Source organism: Triticum dicoccoides, chromosome 2B (assembly GCF_002162155.2).
Source record: "Triticum dicoccoides isolate Atlit2015 ecotype Zavitan chromosome 2B, WEW_v2.0, whole genome shotgun sequence".
Lineage (NCBI taxonomy): Eukaryota > Viridiplantae > Streptophyta > Magnoliopsida > Poales > Poaceae > Triticum > Triticum dicoccoides.
The window spans coordinates 751,628,274-751,642,086 of record NC_041383.1 but is presented as its reverse complement, the minus strand read 5'-3'; the positions used below and the strand labels follow the sequence as shown (position 1 = coordinate 751,642,086).

Sequence of the window (13,813 nt, the reverse complement as noted above, 5' to 3'; positions counted from 1 at the left end):
ACGCATCCGAAGAGCAAGGAGCAGATAGTAGCGCGCGCGCTCTCTGCCTGGAAGAGATTAGGTTGGTAGTGGATCCATATGAGTTATTTTAGCTGGTCAGCTGCCGTCTAAGAGGTATGTGAAGAGATAAAGTTGTCTCTCTGGAAGAGATAAGGTCAGGATGGGTCCACGTGCTTGAGCTAAAAACAGGATAGTTCACCAATGAAAATCAAATATGTGTACTTTATTATTTTACACTATAATTAACTAAAAATGTCTCAAATTAGTATACTCTCATATCAAAATTATTTGTCTTAGATTTGTTTAGATATATATGACGGTTTTAGATACGGATACCAAACGGTTTTAGATACAGATGTATCTAGACAAATCTAACACAAATATTATAATATCTAAAATCAGTTGGTTTTAGACATATCCATATCTAGACAAATCTAAGACCACTAATATGGATAGGAGGAAGTATCTTTAATTTAGAAACGCGGATGGGACAAATAAAATGCATACTATTGGAAAAATATACCCTTATATAGTGCTAAAAGGATGGACTGATTGCCAACTCATGTCCCATATACTATATATGGTCCAAAATACAAATGCAATATCTGTATAAATGCATTTGTCACTCATCCTAATATACTCGCACATTTAGAATAAGTGCATATATGATCTACCATCTTCTATGTGCTTAAGAATTATGACACATATTTTTTTTATCGGCTTATATTTATATAGGTTCATGAAAGGGGAGTAATTTTTCCCATGATGCTACTCTAACTTTTTGCTGCATTTATAGAAGATGTGCTTGGTGGATCATTAAGATGACAATAATTTTTGCCACACCTTTCCTCTACTTGGTGGTCGAGCTGGCAGCAGGAAGATGTATGGACTGGCTACAGCAGGAGCAGCAGATGGGCGGGTGTTACGCCATCATTCTCTGGAGGACATGTACAAGATGTGTGTAGTGCATGATATGCGACCACGTCTTCACTGGCGATCCAGTTGTCGCTTGACACTGAAGCATACCTCTCCTGGGCACCGCCAGATAGAAGCTCGCGTTGCTGAGGAGTGAAGGTCTTGAGACATTATTATCAGGCCCAGAGTGTGTGATATTCTCCCGTTGCAGCGCACGGCCTTTTTTCTAGTAATAATAAAACACGGATTGACTTTGTCGGGTTCATCGTCACAATATGCTTCTTCCGATGAATTTACGCTTTCAGTTCTTTTACTTATATTATTTTCTAAACATCCGAGGTGAGGCGGTCGCCAGCGGTGGAGGCTCCGGTGAGGTACCGGCAGGCAGGGAGACGAGCTCCTGTTGAGGCGGCAGGGCTCGGTGCGGGCTGGTTCCTCCGGAGCGAGCCCTTCCTCATCTTCATCTCGTTCGCTTGGCTCCTTCCCTCACGATTGGTGCCCGGGCGTCGCCATCGCCATGGACAGCCTGCACAGCGCCGACGCCTGCTTGTCCCTCGGGAGGGCCATGTCGTCTCAGGTCTGGCCCGCCGCTGGCCTGCCGGACGTAGGCAGGTAAGGACGGACGGCGGCTGAGATTGGGTCAAGCCTTCTTCTTCTCTGGTTAAGAAAGGTTGGTTCTTTGTGCGTTTTGCTGGGTGGGCGGCCTCTCTGAATTGGTTGCCTCTGTTTTTTTCATTGGTCATCGAATGTCCACCGACGGAGACCAGCACCCTCTGGATTGCCAAGCTCTGTTCAGACCAAAAGATAAGCGCAGGTAAGTACAATTCACCATAATCTACAAGTGTATATCGCTGAACAGTGAACGAAGGAGTCAGAGCCTCAGAGGTAGCTTGAAGCGCAAATGCTTCACCGGCCTTGATAAAACTCATGCCTGCACATGGAGCAGTCCTGAATGGTTCACACTGATCATTTTTTTACTGCAGCTACTAACGAACATGGAGCCTTTTTTTTTCATTTTCATCTTTTGAACCTGAAGAAGAATGCAAGCTAATGAATTACCATAAGCCTGAGACTCTTATTCCTGTTGAGACAAGCTACAGGCTTTTATGAACTGGTCAAGTCTGAATTTTTTTGTTGGGTAGACATATATTTTGTGGTGGCCGGAGTGTACTGGCATGGTTACGTAGGTCCACTCATGAAGCAGTATCCCTGTATCAAATTGCTCAACTCAATCCATCAGCAATTCAGCATGCATTTAAGTATGAGAATTTGCATGCCAATTTTTTCTCCATGGTTAGGAATTGGTATATAGTATGTACCTCTGTATCAGTATCTCCCTTTTTTCATAATAGTTTGTTAGATAACCAAAAATAGGTGGAACTTTTTCCTCACTGTGTTAGTTCTTTACATTCCTTAGACGTTTTATTTCTCAGTTTTTGTTTGCACAGGTACCATCAATTTCAGTTTTCATTAATTCATTTTCGTCTTCAGCACGACGGTCTCTATTTCATCAGTCATTGGTATATCTTGTTATTTTAAGTTATATATTATTCTGCTCTTTTTTGTCTGGTGTGGTGATTCTTCGGTATTTCTTATAATTATTCATTTATCTGTCTAATTCTCAATCTTGTCATTTATCATTTCTCGGTTATAGTCCTGTTTGTCATTCATCAGGTTCTATGTCATGGTCTTTTTCAATCTTTCTTAAGTTTATTTTTCCCCGTCTTTAAGTTCATCATTCTTCAGTCTGTGAATCCTGAGAGTTTAGTTATCTATCAGTCTTTAGAGCTTCAGTTTTATTTTTCTCTATTTATCATCATTCTGTGTGTTTCTCTGTTCCTCGGTCTATCGTATTTCTTTGTGTTTCTGTGTTCCTTCACTTGAGAGTTTAGTTCATCAGTCTTCTCAGTTTGATTGTAATCCCTATTTTTCAGCATTTGTTTCCCAGTTTGTCAAGTCATTTTATCTCATTATTTTTCTGGTTTCATTTTCTGTCGGTTTCTTGATCTGTCTCTCTTCAGTTTTGCTCAGTCTTATTCAGTTTCTCCCAGTCCCCTTTGTCTGTTGCCTATCACTGTGTTCTTTCATTCACTCAATTTTGCCAAGGCAGGGAATGAAAAGTTTGTGTTAGCTAGGCCTCAGTCTGAAACTGCAGTTTTCTTTTTCAGTTTGTTTCAGTCCGTCTCTTTCTCCTCGGTACTAAATTGCTCACCTCTTCTTCGTCCGGCATTTGCTGCCTTTTTTATTTTTTTGTTTGGGCTTGTTGAGTTGTGCCCTCAGCAGAACCTGTGTACTTGTTCGTGAGACTTGGGTGCGTGAGTGTGTGTGGACTTGACTCTGTTTGTATGTCCTTGGTGGTTTGCTTTATTTATAAAGCGGGGCGAAAGCCTTTTTCAGTAATTGCTCACCTCTTCTCGGTTCTAAAACTGTAGCCATCACACGGTCCAATCTTCTTCTTTTTACCTGTAAAACCATGTGTGCAGCTAGATAGGCAATGCTCAATCAATCACTGTTTTCCACGGGGTAGTCAATCACGTTTGTTCCATGTAGAGCAGTCAAAAGTAATGTTTGTCCGTTTTAGTTATCCTCTATTTTCTTTCGGAAATGTTCAGCCATCGTAGTAAATAATTCATTTTTTGCCCTTTTGGTTTGTTTTCAGACAAAAAGAAAGACAATTCTGAACCTGTTTTTTTTGTAGAAATGCCCAACCATAAAGGAAATTTCATCTGCAGAACAGCAGGAACATAAAAGCGAGAGGGAGGGGGCTGGCTGGGCCGTTCTATATCTTCGCGTGGGTGGCCACAGTGGCATGTGTTGCCCTGTGCGGTCTGTCGTGACAGTTTTAGTCCGGTTTTTCATATATTCATCCTGCCCCTAAAAAAACCAGGCAACTCTCCTCTCTTTTTTCTTAATGAATTGAAATCCACGGGACGACTTATAAATATGATATACCGACGCTAGATCTGTATAATTCCTATTTGCACATATAGAAGGCCAATTAATTTGGCACAGTGATCTAATAATATCTCATAAAAAGACGGACCAGCTACTGATCCAAACTTTTAAGATCTCTTGACAATTTGTCCGCTGGAGAATCTTATGTGCTATTTGTTTCATGTAGGTTTTGGAATTGCTTGAAGTTGTACAGTTCAGATGTCCAGACCGGAAGCTGTTGGATGCACCGGTTACAAAAAAATTCGGTGCTCATCCCTTGGATTTATATGCGATTTTGTGTTCTAAGAAATGGTTATCTGCTAGGTGTCCCTTCTCACATTGGCCCATTTTGATTATTTGACTGTACCCATATGTTGATATTCATATAACTGCGATCTCGGAAATAGAAGTTCATAGGAAAGGAACATAAACCTTCACTAAACATAGAGTTCTGTTGTACCTGTACTAAGAAATATTTGTAAAGTATGAAAATTTGTGTTCAGATGAAACAAATAATGATTATTAGTCATGGCAGTTTTGGTCGTGCTGACGGACATTTTCGCAGACACGTCAATTATCTCTCCGATGCAACGTGCGGGCATATGTACTATATTTTTACCTAATAATAAAGCACGGTGGGTTTCTGTCGTCCGTCACCCTTATTTGCAAAAAAGTCCATGCAGTTTATTGAAATCAACCTGCAGTCCATCTTTAAGTCATACCGAACCGTTTTTTAGTTTTCTCAGAAACCCCCCTGAGATTTTAGGTAATTAACCCGACGTACATATTTAAGTCATACGAATCGTTTTTTTGTTTTTGAACAGAAAACCCCCTGACCTTTCGGTTAATCAATCCGCAATTTATCTAAAACAAAATTATCCATATCTTTTAAATCGTAACTCCGATTTTAACATATTATATATGAAATTTGATTAGAAAAATGTGTAGAATCCAAATATGTTGTTACTTTTAGCTATTAAATATTCCTAACTATTAATTTGGATGCAAACATAATCTATAGTGCACGGTCTGGGTTTTTTTTCCGCACTGGCGGCGATCCAAATTGTAAATAAACACACGTTAAAATCAGATTGAGACGGAAAAAAATATTGATAACCACGCATGCACAACTCTAGAAAACCTCATGGGAAAAAACAACATTTTTCTCATCTTATTCTCAATGATTGTGTGCGTGCGAGCGCGCGTGTGTGTGTGTGCGTGTGTGCGTGCGTGTGTGTGTGTGCGTGTGTGTCTGTGTGTGTGTGTGTTTTTGTGTATGTGTGTGAGAGAGAGACGCCTTAGGATTGACGATATTCAAATGCGTTTTCGTTGTGTGAGCATTGAGACCACCGTCGGGAACACAAATGTGATGCAATTTTAAAATAAAGAACGTCTACGTATCAAGGTCTCAAGTCGTGGTTATTGGGTTAAGAGTGTGTGCTTTTCTGTCCCGTTGCAACGCACGGGCTTTTTTGCTAGTTAATAATAATAACATAATACTTCCTTCGTTCCTAAATATAAGTCTTTCTAGATATTCCAATAAGTGATTATATACGGAGAAAAGTGAATGAATCTACACTCTGAAATATGTCTACGTATATTCGTATGTTGTTTTCCATTTAAAATGTCTAAAAAGACTTATATTTAAAAACGGAGTGAGTACTAATAATAAAGGACGGCGTGTTTCTCCAAAAATGCTTATGTGAGCTCGAGCGCCTGTATGCTCGGGCATTGAACATATATTTAATGTTTCTCCTGTGCTATGGCCCACCTCTGTCGGGCAGCCCCGTTTACGCCGTTACGCACGGACGGCGCTGCTCAGCTCGGCTCAAATCTGACGAAACGAGCCGTCTTGCACAAGATTCTGGCCCAACGGCGTGACACGGAGCATTTGTTCTGCCTGTCCGTCCTATATGCCGCTCTTCTCCGCCAAATCCAATACAAATCCCCACAGGTCTGCTGCTGGTTCCAATCTTCGTTGGAGCTATCCGGTGTCTCCCGTTCCTGGTCCTTCATGTCTAATTCATCTTCCTCCGCCGTGCGGGAGGAGATTCTGCCCCTCATCCCGTGCCCCGACTGCGGCGACCGGCTTATGACCTGGATTGCTCGGGGTGGAGCGAACGCTGGGCATCGGTTCTATAAGTGCGTTAACAGAGAGGTAAGTTTTACAGTAATCACAGCATGATAAAACCCACTCAGATCCTGAGTCATAACGACAATATTTTTGTGCGCCACTCCGATCTGTACTGCAGGTTGGGTTATGCGGATTCATAATCGTCATTTTTGGCACTGATCAGCAGCCACTCCAAGCAACTCATCAGCCGGCACCATCCGTGCATCGTAGAGCTCGTCTTCCGGACTCAAATCAGGACCTGAACCGTGCATTTCAGCAGGCACGCAATATACGTGCTGATCCACAAGGCAGGGAGGCTTGCCGCTGGGTGAATTAACCTAGCCGCTCGGCTGGCACGATATGCCTCATTGTTGTTTTAGCTGCCACGAATTTACTGGCCATTGAGATACAACACAGCTAAAACTAGGAAGAAATTGTACAGCCGACCTGATATGCTTGAAGAGGAGAAGACAAGGGGACTGGGAACAGAGAAGGAGACAGGGGAATTCAGACTTTTGCTACAATTTTTGCATCGTGCAGGTTTCCTCACCTGCTTTGGGACATCCCCGCGATCAGGGAAAAGTTGTACATTTGTGGCCTTGCACCAAGAAATCGTGCAAAATCTTGTTCTCTTACTCAAACCTTCATAAAGCGCTTTCTCTCTGCTTGTCGTAGGCCTTCCCATGTCCTTCCTCTTAGCCAGAGGTAATAATCCTGACATCCTATTACCAGACTCGTTAGCCGAGTTATTTCGTCGTTGCCAACAATACTATCCACTCTGTTTGGTGCAAACTGAATACCAACTTGTGTCTGAACCTGGTTAACAACATCTCCATTCTCTGCCATCATGTCCTCTAATCCAAGACTATCTTATTATTTCAGCAACTGGTGTCATTCCAGCAGCACAATTCTTGATCATAGAAATTAGATGCTTCTGATATTGAAATGCCTATAACTAAATGAATTTTTGTGAGCATTGTCCTTCTGATATTGTATTGGCGCAGTGGTAAAGCTGCTGCCTTGTGACCATGAGGTCATGGGTTCAAGTCCTGGAAACAGCCTCTTACAGAAATGTAGGGAAAGGCTGCGTACTATAGACCCAAAGTGGTCGGACCCTTCCCTGGACCCTGCGCAAGCGGGAGCTACATGCACCAGGTTGCCCTTTTTTATTGTCCTTCTGATATTGTGTCAGATGAGGGGGTAGGATGTCTCTGGCATCTCTAGTCCATCTTTTCACTATGTGCTTCCAAGGTATTTCCTCAATAAGAATAAAGTCCAGAGCCTGTTTCAAAAATTCATACATGTTCATAATTTTTTTCATCCAGCATGAATTTGCAACAACCAGGATATGAGGTCATACGTACCTTCAAGACATGGCTGTAGAGCATCTGCATGTGTGCGAACTGGCCGCATTCACAATCAAATTCCTCACCACTTCTCCCGCCGCTCTGCCTCGGTATGAATTGTAATATACGTTTTTCCTTTCTCGATCTCTTCCATCTGGTATGCTCCGCACTCATATACTATATGGCAAAACTGCTTGAACATGGTTCGTGTGTAGATTTTGCCAGCATGTCTTTTAGTTGCGATGTTTGCTCACGTAAGCGGTCTCCCCTGCAAACAAAATTATCGCTGATTAGCTCACATCATGGTCCATGTCAAACATGTAGAAGTGCATGCTCTAGCCAATGCAACCAAAAGACCGATCTGATGGAAGAGAATAGACAGCACATTATACGTCAACACTCCCCCTCACGTGTGGCTCCCTCAGGCCTAAACGTGGACCGAAAGTGGGCTGCAATTTAATTGCGCCAGCCGGGTCTTGAACTCAAGACCTCTTGGCTCCGATACCATGTAGAAGTGCATGCTCTAGCCAATGCAACCAAAAGACCGATCTGATGGAAGAGACTAGACAGCACATTATACGTCAACAAAACATATTCAGTTAACTCCACTACGAGCTTTCTCATAGTGAGCTGGAAAGATATTTAAAATGCTCAAAGATCTGTCATACCGCACACCCACAGACTATCTTTTGCATGCATTTTGTCCGGTCCGCATTTAGCCTGCTCTTCCCTTACCTAATACCGAATCCTTTCGCCCATGAATATAAATTGTAAAAATCGTACACCTCACCAAGTGTGTCGAAACTTGTTCCTATCTTTGCACAATGACAAAGTCTCCTGGTTTTTCTGCAAATTGCCGGACAGATTTCTCCAGGGCTGAGATCCTGTGAGGGCAAGGGAGCTCAGCCTAGTGCGGCAGCGCCAACACGCACTCTGGAAGCCATGCAAATTATTAGCACATAACCATCAGGTTTTACAGTTTAACTAAGCTATAACCTACTGTTGCTCACAAACAGAAAAATGCATCATGTTTGCAACACAATTTAGCGAAATCTATTATTCCAGTACTCTTGTGTTTATTTCTTATAAATTATTTATGTTTAACTCTGTACTTGCAAGACATCTTCTTCCCGGAGCAATAACAATATTTTTTATCCAGGCTTGGTTCTTCTTATACAATCCCAACTTCTAAATATACACTTACTGCTTGGCGAACAATTTAACAAACCATCTAAAATGAATCTAGTCACTTCTGTTCTATGTATGTGCACTGCAACTCAAATCGAGAGGATACCCCTGAATTCTTTAAACGCAAATGAACAGTACTGTAAAATTAATCTTCATACCTTTGCGTCCGCCCCGGAGTTTTTGGATCCACTTGCTCTATAGAGGCTCTGAACCTTGACCCTTGTCTGCACTGGCCGGCTCTGGAGCGGCGCCGTCAACACAGATTTGGCCGTCTGCACTTGAGGCCGCCGGGGCCGGCAGCTCAACCTCCGCCGGCGCCATGACTAGGTAGTGAAGAGGCTCAATGGTGTTGTTGTTCTCGTTAACCTTCTCTAGCAGTGTTGTGGTACTTCAGCAAAAATATTCAGCAGACAAAATCAAATCATTGCTGAAAACTTAATCCAAAACCATGCCAAACGGAGCCACCGCGAGCAGATTCTAACCTGTTTAATGGCTGCAACAAGAACTCCATGCTCGCCGGAGGACCTGGGAGCTCGCTGGACCGCCCACTCCCCTTTCCCGCAGGAAATTTCTCCACCGGTTCCCCGCCTTGAAGAATGCAAGATCCAACTTCACTGGGTAGGGGATAGCTTGCCCTCAGCGCCCAACTTCTGCATTTACTGCGTGCCCTGCCGCCACTACCGGAAAGCACCGGATCTGATCCACAGATCAGGACGCCGGCGACATCTTGAGCCACGGCTCTGCCTGGCTCCGTCCATGGCGTCCAAACGTCCGTCCAAGCCAGGGTCCATCGGTCAAGTGCGTACAGTAACGTATGGAATTCATGTGGACCCGCAGCCTGCCACACTCATTTAATTCATCGAATCACAAAGCTATTCTGACGGATCAGATACCGAGCTCCTGTGAGCTCGTGATCACATACTTCACGTCCGTGTTTCTCATCTTTTGGTCCGTTCACCTACTTAAACTGCCCATAAATAAAGTTGAAGTAAATTACCCACCATGCCACCTGTAAGTGAAAAACCCTTTTGTTAATTGTTTCTCTATTTTTTTCATCTGTCACCGATGTGAGAATTGCTGTAACATCGTACCGATCCTGGTAGCGACGGCTGCATGTTATAGGCAGGGGACGAATCCTTGATAAGGCATACAAGCTTGGAGTACAAGGAAAGAAGAAGAGATGAAGATAGATCATGCGGTTGAAGAGGATAGACTAGATACTAACAACCTACTCAAACTAACTCTATCTCAAGGTACGTGTATTCTGTCTACACGTCCTTGTTACAATGATATGCGAGTATATGAGTTTAATAGCCTCCCTTAATCACAATTTGGTCAAGTTGAGATTACACTTGAACTCCTCAAAGTTTCTTGTAGGTAGTGCCTTGGTGAAACCATCTGCAACTTGATCTTTGGAGCGTATAAACCGAATTTCCAACTGCTTGTTAGCAACTCGTTCTCTGACGAAGTGGAAATCTATCTCAATGTGTTTTGTCCGTGCATGAAAGACTGGGTTGGCAGATAAGTAAGTAGCACCAAGATTATCACACCACAAACAAGGAGGCTGAATGCATTTTATACCCAGTTCTTTTAGCATGGACTGCATCCAGATTATTTCTGCTGTTGCATTTGCCAACGCCTTGTAATCTGCTTCTGTACTTGACCTGGAAACTGTAGCTTGTTTCTTTGCACACCAAGATATCAAATTTGGTCCAAAGAATATAGCAAATCCACCAGTGGAACGTCTATCATCTAAACATCCTGCCCAGTCAGAATCAGAGAAAGCACTGACAAGAGTAGATGAAGACTTACTGAAGGTAAGACCAATGCCCAAAGTATGCTTCACATATCTAACTATACGCTTAGCAGCTGTCCAATGCACAGTTGTAGGAGCATGAAGAAACTGACATACTTTGTTAACAGCAAAGGATATATCTGGTCTTGTGAGGGTCAAGTACTGAAGAGCACCTTCTAAGCTTCTGTAGTTGGTGTTGTCCTCTTGATTCAAGAGTTCTCCTTCTGTAAGGGATAGTTTTTCTGAACTGGACAATGGAGTTGGTGACGGTTTACATCCTTGCAACCCAGCTCGTCTGACCAGATCAGTTGCATATTTTTCCTGAGACAGGTGAAGTGTATCTCCATGCCTTTTCACCTCAATGCCTAGGAAGAAACGCAAGCCTCCTAAATCCTTAAGAGCAAACTCCGAACTCAGATCTTTCAACAGTCCTGCTATTGCATCATCAGATGAACTAGTAACAATAATATCATCCACATAAATAAGCACAAATATTGAAATATTTGACTTATTATAAATAAACAGCGACGTGTCAGACTTGGAAGGAACAAAACCAAATGATTGCAGCTTGTGACTGAGTCATGAGTACCACGCTCTAGGAGCTTGCTTCAAACCATAAATGGCTTTATCAAGTTTGCAGACATGATGAGGCAAGTTTTTGTTTTCAAACCCAGAAGGTTGCTTCATATAGACCTCCTCTTCTAGAACACCATGAAGGAACGCGTTCTGTACATCTAGCTGTCGAAGACTCCATCCCCTGAAAACAATAATAGACAACACAAGACGAATGGTGGCAGCATTTACCACCGGACTAAATGTGTCCTCATAGTCAATGCCATATCTTTTTTTGAAACCTTTTGCAACCAGTCTAGCCTTATACCGGTCTATAGTTCCATCAGACTTTCTCTTAATTCTGAAAACCCACTTGCAATCAATCAAATTTTTACCTTGCCGTGAGGGAACTAGATGCCACGTCTTGTTTTTCAAAAGAGCCATATGTTCTTCCTCCATAGCTTTTCTCCACCGTGTATCACCAAGTGCCTCTTGCAGATTATTGGGTTCACCTGTGGAGCATGCCAAGCCAAACTTAGTTTTATAATTAACTTGCTGAATTACCCCTTTTTGAAGTCGCGTCCGCCGCGCAGGATCAGATGCAGCGGGTATTGGCACAGAAGATTTGGCTGGCGCTCCCACTGGCACAACTGATCACGATGCAGATTCGGCTGCATGGATCAGGGTGGCCGAGGGATCTTCTGTGGCGCCCGACCGTTGCGCAGTAGCACCAGGGGGCGCAGAAGATCCGGGTCCGTCTGCTGGCGCCCCATCATGGCGTAATGAAGACGGCTGTCGGGCCGCATCTCCTGCCACGGGACGTGACAGACCAGCTGCAGGCGGCCCCGACTGCGACTTGTTGCCGCGGCGGGAGTAGCAGCGGGTCGGGCCAGCCGGCCACCAACACGTGGCGGATGGGGAGCCGAGCGGCTCGTTTTGCGGCTCGGTCGGCTCGGCGCGGTGAGTGGGAGTGCCCCGCGTGTCAGCCGCGGGCCCAGAGTTGGTGGAGGGGACCGAGGCGGATCCAGGGGAGGATCCCGACGCGCTGGCGCGGTCCTGCGGGGGCGCGGATCCCGAGGAGGATATGTCCCCCATGGCTGGACACATGAAATAAGGCACATATGCCATGTTTTCTTCACCATTTTCTTCACAATTTTCACCTGCACCATCAGAAAGCTCTCATGCAGGGTATGGGTGTTAGTCAGCATTGCATCATTACAGTTATTTTCCTCATGATGTGCACCAGTCAAATGAGGTGGCAAAAGAAGAATTTCTTTCCGAAAAAGGGCGCCGGCATTAGGGTGGAGATCAAAGAAAGGAAACTTGATCTCATCGAACACAACATCACGGGAAATATAAACTCGGCCAGTGGAGATGTCAAGACATTTGACACCTTTATGTAAGGGACTATAACCAATGAATGCACATTGTTTAGATCAAAACATGAGCTTTCTATTGTTATAGGGTCTAAGATTAGGCCAACATGCACACCCAAAAATGCGAAGAGAGGTATAATCTGGTTTCATGTGGAGAAGCCTTTCAGTGGGAGTTTCATTATTGATAACACGACTAGGCAAGATGTTTATGAGATGCACGGCCGTGAGGAATGCCTCGTCCCAAAACTTGAGGGGCATGGATGCTCGCGCAAGCAAGGCGAGCCCAACTTCTACAATGTGTCTGTGTTTGCATTCAGCAGACCCATTTTGCTGATGGGCATGTGGGAATGACACGTGATGAGACACACCAAGAGTTTGGAAGAAGGAATTTAATTTCTCGTATTCCCCTCCCCAATCAGATTGGACAGCGATGATTTTGCTGTCAAATTTTCTTTCAACGAGTGCTTGAAAATTTTTGAAGACTTGAAAAACATCGGATCTTTTCTTAAGGAGATAGATCCATGTGTATTTGCTGTAATCATCTATGAAACTCACATAATATGTATGTCTACCAACAGAAGAGGGTGCAGGACCCCACACATCAGAAAATATGAGTTGTAGTGGTTTGGCAAAAATACTAGAAGAAATCGAATATGGTAGCTGATGGCTCTTGGCCTTTTGACAAGAATCACAAATTGTTTCAAGACTACGCTCCCCAACATATGGAAGCTTATTTTTCCTAAGCACTCGTTCTACTAAAGAAAATGATGCATGCCCTAGTCGATCATGCCACCGAGTTGAGGATAATTTGGTGACACCATATGCTTGCTTATTGAATCTCCTAATCTCCGGAATCAACGGATAGAGTCCTCGAACGCATCTACCTCGATACAGGATTTTCTTCGTGGCCTGATCCTTGATCAAAAAGAAAAACGGCTGAAACTCGAGGAACACATGATTGTCAATGGCAATGCGATGAACGGATAGAAGATTCATTGATGCTCTAGGGACATGCAATATTTTTCTAAGATGAAATTTTTTGTGAGAAGTTTTAATAACTGAATGACCAATGTGACGGATTCCCATACCTTCTCCATTAGCTGCATGGATTTGATCAGGGCCGCGGTACTTCTCCCTCATGGTCACCTTCTCCAGCTCGCCCGTGATGTGATTTGTAGCACCACTGTCGATGTACCAATTTGTGTCGACCCCGTATGAGCCATCCGCTCCTCCAGCGACCTTCTCATCTCCAGACAAGTCGCTGTCCTCCTGGAAGTGGTACCAGCAGTCCCGCGCCGAGTGTCCAAGCTTGCCACAAATCTAGCAGCGGATAGCATCTAGACGGGACTTGCTGGAGTTGTTGCGGCGGCCCTTAGGGTTGGTGTAGGAGGGCCGTGCGCCATTGTTGTTGCCGCGAGAGTTGGGGGCGCCGCTATTACCGCTGCTGGTCGCCTTAGGCTTGCGCGGTGGCCCTCGGTAGCGTGAGGAGCCACCGCTGCCGCTGCCACCGCCGCCACGGCCACGTGAAGCGGCGTTAGCTGACGACTTGAACCCGCCGCCGGAGTTGTTTCCTTGAAAAAGCGCGACTCTCTGG

The 13,813-nt window shown here is 44.1% G+C and overlaps 1 long non-coding RNA gene across 3 annotated transcripts; it reads right to left on the bottom strand.

Annotated features, from left to right (window-relative positions):
• Positions 1–6,472: 6,472 nt before the first annotated feature.
• LOC119366068 lies at positions 6,473–9,303 on the bottom strand. Of its 3 annotated transcripts, none has more exons than XR_005175907.1 (5): positions 8,979–9,303; positions 8,655–8,884; positions 7,977–8,241; positions 7,327–7,576; positions 6,473–7,244 (listed from the first exon to the last, which is right to left on the bottom strand). It is a non-coding gene; the product is annotated as an uncharacterized LOC119366068 (long non-coding RNA). The 3 variants fall into 3 exon arrangements; XR_005175908.1 differs by having other exon boundaries at positions 8,099–8,241; XR_005175909.1 differs by having other exon boundaries at positions 8,655–8,867.
• Between the last annotated feature and the right edge of the window lie 4,510 nt (positions 9,304–13,813).